This window comes from Prionailurus bengalensis, chromosome E3, assembly GCF_016509475.1.
Source record: "Prionailurus bengalensis isolate Pbe53 chromosome E3, Fcat_Pben_1.1_paternal_pri, whole genome shotgun sequence".
Classification (NCBI taxonomy): Eukaryota; Metazoa; Chordata; class Mammalia; order Carnivora; family Felidae; genus Prionailurus; species Prionailurus bengalensis.
The window spans coordinates 5,242,683-5,254,173 of NC_057357.1; positions in this window are offsets into that span (position 1 = coordinate 5,242,683).

The following is an 11,491-nucleotide window of genomic DNA, read 5'->3' on the forward strand; positions in this document are numbered from 1 at the left end:
TTTTGAGACAGAGCAAGATAGTGCAGGGGAGGGGCAGAGAGAGAGAGAGGGACAGAGGATCTGAAGCAGGCTCTGTGCTGACAGCAGAGAGCCCAATGTAGGGCTTGAACTCACAAACCAGGAGACCATCACCTGGGCCAAAGTCAGACGCTTAACCAACTGAGCCACCCAGGTGCCCCTGTGTTTTTTTAAATAAAGAAAGACGAACCCACAAACAGTATAGAACAGTGTAGACATTCTGGACATGGTTCATTCACAGGAGTCTAAGAATGGAATTAACATCTGAATATTAATTTAAGGGACACTACCCTGAAATGCTGGCAAAGCATGTCAGCTTTACCATTCTACAATTCCTGTAAACGTTCAATTTACAATTTAACAAATCTGTATTATTTTAAAATTTGGGCTTACTATGAGATTATTAGTACTTGATTACCATTACCTCAAATCTGCATGATTAAAAGACGTATAGGAATATGACAGTACCTACTATGTGTCCTCTATATTTGTATATAAAGTATAGGGAAGGTCAGGATGTCTGCACAATTAATTCGTAACAGTGATGTCTCTGGAGGAGTGGACCTAAGGTCCACTTAGTATATATGACTTCAGATTTCTCTACATTTTTCTCCCCCCACAAGGAAAAGATAGTTACTTATCTGTGGGATTGTAAGGCACGAGGCAGCACTGCACAGTAGTCCTGCCCAAAAAGGGGGTCAGCTCACATTGCAAAGATGACGTCAAGCAGGGACAGCCTGGTCCTAGCTGTGGATAACTTTGATCGAGATCCTTCAAATGCCCAGACTTCAGTGCTTCCACCCATAAAGAGCAATGGGATGGGTCATGCAGTGAGTTTCCAGCTATGAGATTTCACAAGCCAATGATTTGACCATTCCAGCTGTGCATAAGTCCCCAAACTCTTGGAAATCTGGGATCTGCAATTTCCTAACGCCATGAGATAAAAGAAAGACACCACCTTGCTGTTTAGGAATAGAGTTGGCTATATGACATCGTGTTGGTGGGACTATGACTGCAGATAAAAACATGGTTGTGTGTATTTGCACGAATGTGTTCTAAGAGTGTGTCTGAGAAGCAGTTATGCAGAGGGATGGAGCTAGGTCTACAAAATCTCAGTGTCTGGGCCCAAACCGCGATTCTCCAGCCTACCAGACCTTGAGACCTTAGGGTGGCTCTCTGTGCCTCACTTTCCTCACCTGTAAAATGGGGGTGATCATTCTTACCAGAGGCTTGTAAGGACCAAAGGAGTTGATTCAGCAGTGGCTGGCAGAGCTCTCACCCAATAAGCCAGTGAGCAGGGTACATGCACAGGGTGCTGTTCTAGGCATTGGTAGCTTTTAGGTGTTTCTAAGGAATCCATCTGAATGTATACTGTCATCTTGTGTGAGTGTAGTTACATGCACCATGGTGGTGGTGGGGGCACCCCAGTTTCTTTGAAATAAGGAAGGTTATAGACAAACCAAAGAGTAAGAAAATAATAACTGTATTATGTTATGTGTGTGTTCCTCCCAAATTCACATGTTGAAAACCCAATCCCCGATGATGGCATTTGGAGGTGGGGCCTTTGAGAGGTAATTAGGTTGTGAGGGCGGAGCCCTCATGAATGGGATTGGTGCCCTCATAAGAAGAGATCAGAGGGGCGCCTGGGTGGCTCAGTGGGTTGAGCGGCCGACTTCGGCTCCGGTCACGATCTCGCGGTCCGGGAGTTCGAGCCCCGCGTCGGGCTCTGGGCTGACAGCTCAGAGCCTGGAGCCTGTTTCCGATTCTGTGTCTCCCTCTCTCTGCCCCTCCCCCGTTCATGCTCTGTCTCTCTCTGTCTCAAAAGTAAATAAACGTTAAAAAAAATTTTAAAAGAAGAGATCAGAGAGCTAGTTGTGACAATAGCAGAAGTGAGTTTGCAACCCAAAAGAGGGCTCTCACCAGAATCCAAGCGTGCTGGCACATGTCAGGCTTCCAGCCTCCAGAACTGTGGGAAATAAACGTTTGATGTTTAAGCCATCCAGTCTACAGTAATTTGTTACAACAGCCTGAACTAATGCAGACCCCGTGATACTTCACACTCTCTCCATCCAGGTTCTGCAGCAACCTGTCAGGCTATGTGTTCCAGATGGCACAGGTTCAAGAAGGCAGAGCCTCCTGACCGGTCTGCCTGGTGTCTGCTGTTCCCCGATCCCCACACACATCACAGGTCTTATGAAGAACAGAAATGGACACCTGTCATGTGCCGCTATGCAGAATTTAGGGCCAGTCATTTGTCACCGAATCAAAGTCTAAGACATTGTACCAAGCTCTCCCCACCTGTAACTCAACACCAACCCTACCACGTAGCTATGCAGCCCTCTACATGTGGAAAAACTGAAAATTTTCGAGGTTAAGTCACCTGTAGAGGTCATAAAATCAGTACATGTTGGAGTTGAGATCTGAACCACAACCATTTTCTCAGACTTAGCTCTTAACCATAAGGCCAGATTAACACCACTCACAAAAGTATTTGTTCCCCCGTGCTGCCACCAAACCTTATGGGAGAGCCATCCAAGAGGCCATGAGGAAAGGCAGCCATCCAGAATGGACACACCAACTGAGTCAGGCAAGGAAACAGCCCATCAGTGGTGACGTCTTCTTTCTTCCCTCCTCTTCCACCTAAGCCATGAGAACAGAAACTGTTAGAGACATTTGGATTTGCATCCCTCGCCCTCTCTCATCTTCAAGGAGGAGAGGAAAATGCGGGCACTCCAGGAGGAAATCCACTGGGATCACTCCCAGGGACCCCTCTCTCCCTCCATCCTGATAAAGCTGCTTCTCCACATTCATGAAATAAGCTGGGTCTCGGCCCAAAGGTTCGGTAATTGTGAGGGGCCCTTCCCAGGGGAGTCCTGAGGACCCTATAAAGGGCAGAAATTCAGAACCAGAAGAAAAGCATCCACCCCACCCCACACACCCCCAGGGGCTGCATCGTGAGCACAAAGAGGAAGGAAACAGGAGGGCAGCCGGGTGAAGGCGGGAAGAATGTCACTGACTTAGCCCATCCCAAGGGAGCATCATGAGACGCGGAAAGCGAGTTTCAGCCAATCGCGAGAGAGTAGGGAGCGTGGAAAGCCAGATTTAGCCAATCCTGAGGGAGCAGCCCCCTGCGCCAGCCAATCCCCGAAGACCAGGGGGCGTAGCGGGTGAAAGCTTCAACCAATTAGAGAACGTCATTCATCCCACCAAAGTCCCTAAGCGAAAACCGTATTAGTCCGCGGGAAGTTTTCTTTGGGGTTGCAGAAATTTGGTTTACGGAGCTCCGCTTAGGAAATGTAAGTTCTCAATTATTAATGTGAAACAGTAATATCGTCTCCAGCAGAAGGATGCTTGGTTCTTTCTCACACACACACCTGGGAACTCTCCCAGGATTCTCCAAAAGATCTAAACCATCACAAAATAAGAATTTTAGAGAATTTAGAAAATTATCATGCAAGCATCAGTAGTCAACACCTGAAATTAGAATTGGTTTGGCTATCAAGTGGATTTTTTGACTACTTGCATTTTTTAAGGTAAACATTTCTTTTATTAGAATTTTTTTTAAATATCCAGGAAAACTAAGTAACAAAATTTACTTTTAATTGCAAGGCATTTGATTCCTGTACTGTTTTCCTGCCCCACGTAGGAGGTAACATTTCCTGCTTATAGGAAATAAATAGCTTTCTTGTAACTCTCTTCTGAGCCATTGTGTCTGTTACAACCGCAAGAAACGATGCTTCGTGAGAACTTACCACTAAAGGGTCAGCAGCTGTTTTAAGGGTTTCCACTCATCTGATTCTCAGCACAAAAGCCAGGAGGTAGCTCTTGTGTTGAGATAACAGAGGCACAGTTTTATTGGGGTAATAAGCGACGTAGAGTGAATTGAACATGTATGAAGTTTACAATTGGATAAGTTTTGGTGTATGAATATACCCATAACTCCATCACCACAATCAAGATAATTAACATATTGTGCCCCCCAAAGTTTTCACATGCTCCTTTATAATCCCTGTCTCCCACTTCTCCCTGCCACCCCCCCCCCGCCCCGCAACTTCCAGGCAATCACTGATACGCTTTCTGTCACTGTAGACGAGTTTGCATGTTCTAGAATTTTAGACTTTTATATAAAGCGTATTTCGTTCCTTTTTGAATGGCTTCTTTAGGCCAATATAACTATTTTGAGAACCATCACTGTTGTTGACTGCATCAATACTCTATTCCTTTTTATTGCCAAGGGGTCCATTGCATGAACAAACCATTATTTGTTTACCCATTCACCTATTACTGGACATTTAGGTAGGTTCATTCCTCTTAGGTAAATACCTAGGAGTTGAATAGCTGAGCCTAGGGTAGATATATATGTAACATTTTAAGAAACTTCCAAACTGGTTGACTATTTTCCATTCCCACCATCAGTAAATGGGAGTTTAAGTAGTTTCCTGTGCTTGCCAACACTTGGTATGGTTTAGATATTTACAGTCATTTAAAATAGGTGTGTATTGTGTAGTAGTATCCCATCATGGCTTTAATTTGTATTTTCTTAAGATTGATGGTGCTGAGTTTCTTTTCTTGTGCTCAATTCCCACCCATATATCTACTTTAGTGATGTCCAAATATTTTGCCCATTCAAACACACACACAAAAACAACGGGGTTGTTTTCTTACTATTGAACTTTCAGAGTTTTTAATGTATTTCTGGATACAACCCCTTTATCAGGTATGTGATTTGTATTATTTTCTTTCAGTCTTTTCATTGTCTTTACAATGTCTTTTGAAATTCTTGATTTTAATAAAGTCTGTTTATAGGGGTTTCTTTTCTTTTATGGTTCTTGATGTATCTCAAAAAATTCTTTGCCTAACGAAACATTTATAAAATTTCCCCTGTGTTTTCTCAAAAGCTTCATGGTTTTACATTTGGGTCTGTTATCTCCTTTGAGCTAATTCTGGTATGTTGAGAGAGGTGTGGATCAAAATACAGTTTTAGTCCCGTAGTCAAATAGGAATTTGGAAGAAGAAAATAGAGAGACTGATAGAAAGGCAATATTAGAAATTGCTGTCTAAGAATTTCCAGACTTAGGAAATATGTTCATACACCAATTCACAAAATAGGTTCTGAGCAGGATAAACTTAAAAGTTCCCACTTTCCCATTAAGTTGCTATCTTTTTTTTTTTTTTATTTGTAGGAGTTCATCAAGTATTTTAGATGATAGTGCCTCATCAATTTTAGACATTTCAAATATTTCCCTCCTCTGATATCTATTTATTTATCTCTGGAGTCCTGCATAGTGCAAAATTTATAAATTTTGAAGTGATCAGATTCATCAATTATTTGCCTCATGGCTATGATATTGGAGCTTTGTTGAGTCCTTTCCTACCCTGAGGTCCCAAAGATTTCACCTAAATTTCCTTCTGCTAATATTGTGGTTTTACCTTTGTCTTTAGGTCTTCAATGCATCAGGTATCCACCTCTTTATCTGATGTGATCCAGTATTATCCAGTATTATCACCCAGCTTCTCTAACCTCATCTACCAAACAATTTGTGCTTTCTTGTCATTGGTAGGGTAAGTGAACCTCTCTTTACTCTTCTTCTTCCACAGAAATTTATCAAGGCCCTCAAAAAGCCCAACTGAAATGTTTATTGAAGTTGCATTATTTATGGATTAATTTGGAGGAGAAAATCTTTGTAGTATTAAGTCGTCCCCTCCAAAAGCATGATACAACCATGTATTTAAATTGCTGGTAGAGAAACACCGTTGTTATTTGTAGGTTGATCTTATATGAACTTTTCTATAAGTTCTAGTCTGTGAGCAATGGATTCTGATGTTTTTCTAGGTATATGGTCATGTTATCTGAGAATTAGAACATTTTTAATTCATCCCATTGTAATTCTTACACCCCCTCTCTCCTTGCATGGAAACTCCAGTATTATGCTAAATGGTAGAAGGATAGTGAGCACATATGTTTCTAATTTTAAAAGAAATCTATCGGGGTGCCTGGGTGGCGCAGTCGGTTAAGCGTCTGACTTCAGCCAGGTCACGATCTCGCGGTCCGTGAGTTCAGGCCCCGCGTCAGGCTCTGGGCTGATGGCTCGGAGCCTGGAGCCTGTTTCCGATTCTGTGTCTCCCTCTCTCTCTGCCCCTCCCCCGTTCATGCTTTGTCTCTCTCTGTCCCCCAAAAAATAAAATAAAAAACGTTGAAAAAAAATTAAAAAAAAATAAAAGAAATCTATCTAATGTTTTTTTCATTAAATATAATGTTTGTATAGATTTTTGCTGTATAACCCTTACAAGGTTAAGACAGCCCCCTTCTGATTCTAGTTGAACTTTATCTAATGTTCTTTCTGTATCAATTGCAATATATAAATTTGATGAATACTGTACACAGTTTAATTATATATGACTGTAATACATAATATTTACTCATAGGGGTATATTATGTATAGTGATATATACAATTTAAACACAGTTATGGATGCACAGAATTTGATGACTAATAGATACAGCTTTAAAACATTCAAAAATATTGTTTTTGAGACATAAATATGCAGCGTAACTCTAACGCATGGGAGCAGTGAACATCAAATTAATGACAGTCACTTCCACGGGGGGAAGAAAGAGAATGAAAGTACACAGGAATACATAGATGAGCTCTACTGCACCTGTAACATTTATTTCTAACAAAATGAAAATTCTTGAAGCGATAAAGAAAAACACCAAGTCTGGATATGGATGAAAGATTCATGATTGTTCATTTTATAGTATATTCTCTGCGCGGGTTCTTTGAAAATTTTTAGTTAAGACAAGGGCATTCTGTTTTACCCTTCGGGTTGCCAAAGATCAAGAGGTTTGATTAACACATACTGCTGACGATTGTGTTGGGAAAAAGGGGTCCGTGTTGTTGACCAGAGGTCCAATGTTATAAGGACTTCTGCAAAACTCAAAATCAATGTACCCTTTGACAGAGAAATTCCATTCTAGGAATTTATCATACTAATCATACTAGCAGGCGTGTGCAAAGGGCATATATGCCTTCCTGCATTCGTTGTGGTAGCAAAAAAGAGGGAGTATCTAAAATGTCCATTCAAGGGGAGCTGAGTGAATAAATGTAACATTCATACAATGCAACTATGTGGCATTAAAATGAAGAGGTAGATCCCCTTGTACTGATTAGAAAGTGACTTCAGGATACAAGGTTAAGAGGGTAAAAGTATCCTGTTTGTTATTCCAGCATTTGTTTAAAAAGAAGGTAGGGATATATATGTATTTGAATATGTATATAGTTTCTCTGGGACACAAGAGATTAGTAACAGCAGGTGCCTTTCACCAAGGGAACAGCAAGTGGGTGTGACTCCTAGTAGGTGTGAGAAAAAGAATCAACCTTTCCCCCTCCCCCCCCAATCTAAAGCCTTGTGATATGTTTGAATTTGTATAGTATGTATTAAGTTTTCAAACAAATAAAAGCATTTGTATCAACGGTATTTTAGTATCCTCCTCACTCTTTTGTTTTGCCTTTTCTCAGCAGCTGTTTCCAAAAAGGCAGTCTGTAGTTGCTTCTTTGGGGCTGAGGAGGTACCAGGCTTTGGAAGATAAGGGGGGCAGAGGGGCTCCCCAACTCAATAGCGAATCGTCACTAGCTAGGGACCACTCCAGACCTGGTGTCTTTGTGTCTAGATGTCGCCTTTCCCCCCCTTTGCTTTCCCCCAGGCACGTTTATTGCACGAATTCTTTTTACAGGCACTGTGCTAGTCAGAGGAAAAGAACAAAATAAGCTGTCCCCACCTTGTTGGATGGTAGTGGCCCACGGAGGAGACCGTCATTAAACCAGGAACGCAAGTAATCCTGTAATTTGTGCTAAGAACCTTGAAAGTGAGAACTGGGCGTTGCCTTAAGAGGGTGGAACAGGGAAATCTACATTAGGTAAGGGGAGCAGAAGACCTGTCTGACAAGCAGATGGTTATGCTGGAGCTTTGCCATTTTAGGACTCTTTCCGGTACAAGTGCAGAAATCCAATCCAAGAGAGCTTAAGCCAAAAACAGAAAACTGCTGTGTATAAGTAACTCAAGAGCCTTGGATGGGGCTCAGGGGAGGGAGTATCAGGAGTGACTGTTTGTGGAGACACAAAAATGTTTGGGAACTAGACAGAGGTACTGGTTGTACAACACTGGAAATGTACTAAGTGCCACTGATCTGTACACTTCAAAATGGTTAACTTTTATGTGACATCCATTTCACCTGAATTAAAAAAAAAAAAATGCCTGTGATTCTACGGCGAGGATCCCAGATCATTAGGAACGGCCTCTGTGGGTGAAGTAGTTAGTAACATCCAGCGGGAGAAGGACAGATGTGTTCTGACCCCGTTCACCAAGGTTCCTTAATGCTCCGATGGCACTCTAAGTCAGATACAGGAATGATGCACCCGCAGTCTCCTGACATGACCCGCAAAAACCGTCCAGAACCATCTAGTTACCACCTTCTGTGTATGGAAGTCACGGTGTTTGCTGATCTTTGGTGGGTAGCTTCATCTGTGATCTGTGCCTGGCTGACACATTACAACCTTGGGACCAGGCGGTGACAACCCACAAATCTTGGTGTGTGCAAGTAGCTTCCTGTGGGGTTCCCTGTTGATGGCAGGGGTTAAGGATATGGTGAGTGGGCATGGGTACCCGTTCTCATTTCCTTCTAAGTGTGCCTGCTGGGGCTGGAACGCGGACTACTGCATTTCCCAGGCTTCCTTGCTTCTAGGGTTCTGGAATCAAATTAGGCCCTGCAGTTAGATGCACTTGGGTAAGATTTGGCAGACGGAGGAGAAGAGGGCACATCTTCCTGATGCTTTGCATATTGTGCCAGCAAAAGCACTGTGTGTCTCTTTTGTTTGGTTTTGGTTTTTGTTTTTTGGGGTTTTTTGTAGGCCGTCCAATGCCCAGCACCAGATCCATAAATGAGCATAACACTTGGAAATAGAGGCACCTGGGTAGCTCAGTCAGTTAAGCTTCCAACTCTTGATTTCGGCTCGGGTCATGATCTCAGTTTGTGGGATCCAGCCCCATGTTGGGCTCTGTGCTGACAGCTCAGAGTCTGCTTGGCATCCTCTCTCTCCTCTCTCTGCTCCTCCCCAGCTTATGCTCTCTCTGTCTCTCAAAATAAATAAACATTTTAAAAAAAGTGGAAATAAAGCAAATTCACATTTTTGTCACATGTCCTTCATGTTGCCATTTCTACCTGGAAAGAACCTAAAGGGGACAGGACACAAGGATCAGCATCTTGGCACAGTGATTCAGGAAGGCATGGCTGCTGCTAGGACTGTTGTCACCTGACTAAGTGGGTGACACCTGGCCCAGACCTTCTAAGAATGGGCTGACCATTTGGAAAGGAAGTCCTTGAATGAACACCATGGCCGGGCCTGTGTGCATTGGCTATTGTAAGGGGCTAGGTTTGGGATGGGAGCTAGGGACAGATGGCAAGATGAGATGGAGATAAAGCCCAGAGTGCCACGAGCCAGGATCCAAAAAAAGAGCTTCCCCAGGATTTGCACGAGAGAGACCAGACAATGGAGAATTAAGAAAAGCCTGGAAAGGCAGGATGCCTGCCAAGACGGGAGCCCATCCCTGTGTTCTCATTTGCATTCACCCTGGTAGTGAGTAGAAAAGAGCCACAGCTCACCTGGTCAAGGGGAGGGATCCTGGCCAAAGACGTCCTGGTGAATCAGTTACTGCAGGGGCACAGCGGATGTTACCCATCGTTTTTGGACTCTCCGGGGAGGAATCCTTTGTGTTGGTCTCAGTAGGAGGCAGTGCCTATGTCCCACTATAGATGCCAAAGGGGCCAGGGATTCTCAACCTCCTGGCAGCTGGAAAACGCCCCTGACCCAAGCTCAGCCAATCACATGCTTCCTCCCACCTGGAACTTTGAATCTTCAGGGAATAATGCGAATACAGAGGGTGTATTGAGAAATTACTCTGGCAGCTGCAGCTGCTGGTCATCCCAACTGGAAAGTCCCTGGGGCAGAACCTTGGCTATGTCTCCACTGCTGAGCCCACCTTGATCTCGCTCTTGGAGACCCCAGGTACTTGCTGCTTTTCTGCTCAGCCATTCTCAGCATGTGGCTGCCACCCTCAAAGTGACCTCATTGTCTCAAGATGACAGCTGAGCTCTACCCATCACGTCGGCATTTCAGGTACAAGAAAAGGAGAATCAGAGGGCAAAAAGGTACGCCTTCCAGCTGAGTCAGGCCCTTTTAAAGAACTTTCCTGGAAGCCCCACGTAATTATCTTTTCCTTACCTTTTAACTGGCCACTTCTGTATACAAAGGAGGCTGGTAAGTGTCATTGGGGCATGTTGCCTCGCCCAGCAGTGTAGAGGTTCTTTTAGAGCAAAGGAAGGAAAGAATGGATACAGAGTGGACAACGAGGGAGGATAAAGGGAATAAAGTTAAGGGGAAGTAATAAAAGTGATATCGATCTGGGTGAGACAGCACAGCAAATTTGCATTCACCACACTCCTTGTTTTGGTCACATAACGACGAAAGATAAAATTTATCAACAGGTAATGAAAAAGACAGAGCCAGGCTCAGAAAGCGGGGCAGACATCTCTTTGAACCAAAAAATGAGCAGAAACAGTGTGCGTGGTGAGAGAAAAGGCCTCATGGACTCATGGGTTTGGGAGTGAGCAGGAGGCATTGGAGGCTCAGCTCTGGGGGAAAGCCCTTATGAGAAAGGGACCCCAGGCAGGTTCACTGGGTGAAACAGAGCTGGGAACCAGGGCTGCCCACCTGCTGCTGGGGACTGTGGGTTACAGGGAGCTGAGGGCCTAGGGAGGTGGGCGAAGAGGACTGAGAGCCAGCTTCCTGACCGGGAGTCCGGCCCAGCTGCGTGTGCCTCCTTTCCTGGGTCTGCGGCATGCCTGGTATCATCATGGAGCATAGCTCAGGGCACTGTTAGCACATTTCTTGGTTACCATGGAGATAACCAACAAATGGTAGACTCCTGGACAAGGAGAGAGAGAGAGACTGGAACTCAAACACTGGCCAAAGAAACCAACAAATAAAAACCCTCCTCCTCAAGATGAGACTGCCTGCAAAGTAAGTTACCAAAATATGAAGAAATCTAATGCCAAGAAAAAGTAGACAAATTTACCAATCAAAGCATGACACAAATTAAGCTTATGGAGCAATATGACAAGAACCTAAATATGTATGTCCGGGGTAGTCGGGTATAAATAAAGACATAACACGGGGCGCCTGGGTGGCGCAGTCGGTTAAGCGTCCGACTTCAGCCAGGTCACGATCTCGCGGTCCGTGAGTTCGAGCCCCGCGTCGGGCTCTGGGCTGATGGCTCAGAGCCTGGAGCCTGTTTCCGATTCTGTGTCTCCCTCTCTCTCTGCCCCTCCCCCGTTCATGCTCTGTCTCTCTCTGTCCCAAAAATAAATAAACGTTGAAAAAAAAAATTAAAAAAAAAATAAATAAAAAAATAAATAA